The sequence below is a fragment of the Physeter macrocephalus genome, chromosome 12, assembly GCF_002837175.3.
Source record: "Physeter macrocephalus isolate SW-GA chromosome 12, ASM283717v5, whole genome shotgun sequence".
Taxonomy (NCBI): Eukaryota; Metazoa; Chordata; class Mammalia; order Artiodactyla; family Physeteridae; genus Physeter; species Physeter macrocephalus.
In genome coordinates, this window is record NC_041225.1 from 22,471,688 (window position 1) to 22,473,414 (window position 1,727).

Consider the following 1,727-nt stretch of genomic DNA (forward strand, 5'->3'; position numbering starts at 1 on the left):
TGTCGGGGATGGGGTGGGGGGCGGGGAGGACGGCAGCACAACGCGGTACCAGGTGGAGTGGGTAGGTTGCTATTTTTCACGATTTTCCCCTTTACGTTCTCCTTCGGACCCCCCGCTCGCCCGCACGCACGCCCGCACGCCCCCCCACCCCCACTCCTTTCCCTTTCTTCCAGCCCCCTCCCCCTCCCAGACCTATTGAGATGCCCAGAGCCACGGAGGGAAAGCCTACGTCTCGGCCGGACACTAAGAGTTAAGATGTGGCGGAGGGGGTGGCGGAGGAGGGGCGGGGAGGAGAAAGTGGCGAACCGGAGGGAGGCGGCGGGGGGAGGGGGGGGAACGACAGATTTCCAGCTTCTACGACGCTCTGCCTAAATTAAAAAGCAACCAATCGGAACGGCCGGAAGGGGGGCCGCGCGTCCTGAGCCAGTCATTCCGGACCTGCCAATCACCCAGCGGGTAGCCAATCAGCGGGGGCCCTGGTGCTCGACTTCCTTGTATTTGGGAAAGTGCAGTGGTGGGTGCGCGCTCGCGGCGGAGGGTAAACATTCGACAGTCCCCGCTCGGAGAGGGAGGGACAGAGAGCGAACTGTCAGATCCGAGCGGGCGGGCGAGAGGGCGAGAGAGCGAGAGCGAGAGCGAGAGAGGGAGGGAGGGAGAGGGGAAGAGAGAGGGAGAGCGCGCGAACCAGGGCGCAGAGCGAGCTCCCGCGGCAACTCCGCTCCGGCACGGCCAGCGCCAGCGCCGTCGGGGCAGCCTCCGAGCCGTGCGTCGTGCCACTGGAGTTGGTTGTGTATCAAGGATCCCCTATATGCACACACACACCTCCACCTCCACCAGTGCACTCTTCTTCCTCCTCCTGCAGACCTCTGCTGGGAAAAAAATAAAACACCAACCCCAACCGTCAGCAGCAAGGTAACCGAGAAACTCGACCTCCTTTTTCTCCTGTTCAATTTTTTTCCTTGTTATATTTGTCTCCTAATTTCTACCCAAAAGGAAAGATGTCGCATCAGACTGTGACTGTTGCGAGGAGAATGAAAAAGGACTGTTGTTTCAGAGGCAACCACGAGCTCCGGCAATAGCAACTTCAGAGAAATGCACCAGCGCCAGAAGTTTTCCTAGGACAGAACAAAACTTGAAAGGAGAGGACCGGAGGGGGAGAGCAGGAGCCAGCCTCTCCTCTCCGCACGCGAGCAGCCAGCATCACCACGCCTTCAAGGACAAAAAAAAGTTTTACTACTCCAAGGGGAGACGAGTGAGCTGCGTTCCTGAGGAGGCGGCGAGGAGCGGCCGGTCGCCGGTCGTCCACGGTTTGGTCCAGAAGAAAGGAGCGGCTGCTTTCTTTGTTGCCTCCGGCGAAACCTCCACTTAGCAGGTGGACCGAGCCCCGCGCCCCGCGCCCCGGCGGAGTCCGCGCTCGCCCGAGGACAGGAGGAGGAGCGCGAGCCGGCGCGCCCGGCCCGGAGCCCCGGCGCAGGCCCGCGCCCCGCCCGGCGAGCCCCGCTGGAGCGAGCCGATCGCGCCGGGGCTGGGGGGCGGCCACGACCCCCCCTGAGGGGGGCGGCCACGGAGCGCGCCCCGCCGAGAAGCGAGGCCCCCTCCCCGGAGCGCGGCTCCTGCGGCGGCGGCTGCGGCGGCGGCGGCTGCTGACCAAGGCCGGCCGGCGACCCCCGCGCCCTGCCCAGCGGCCTTGCAGCTGCAGCCGGCGGCCGCGGCTGCGGCGGCGGGGG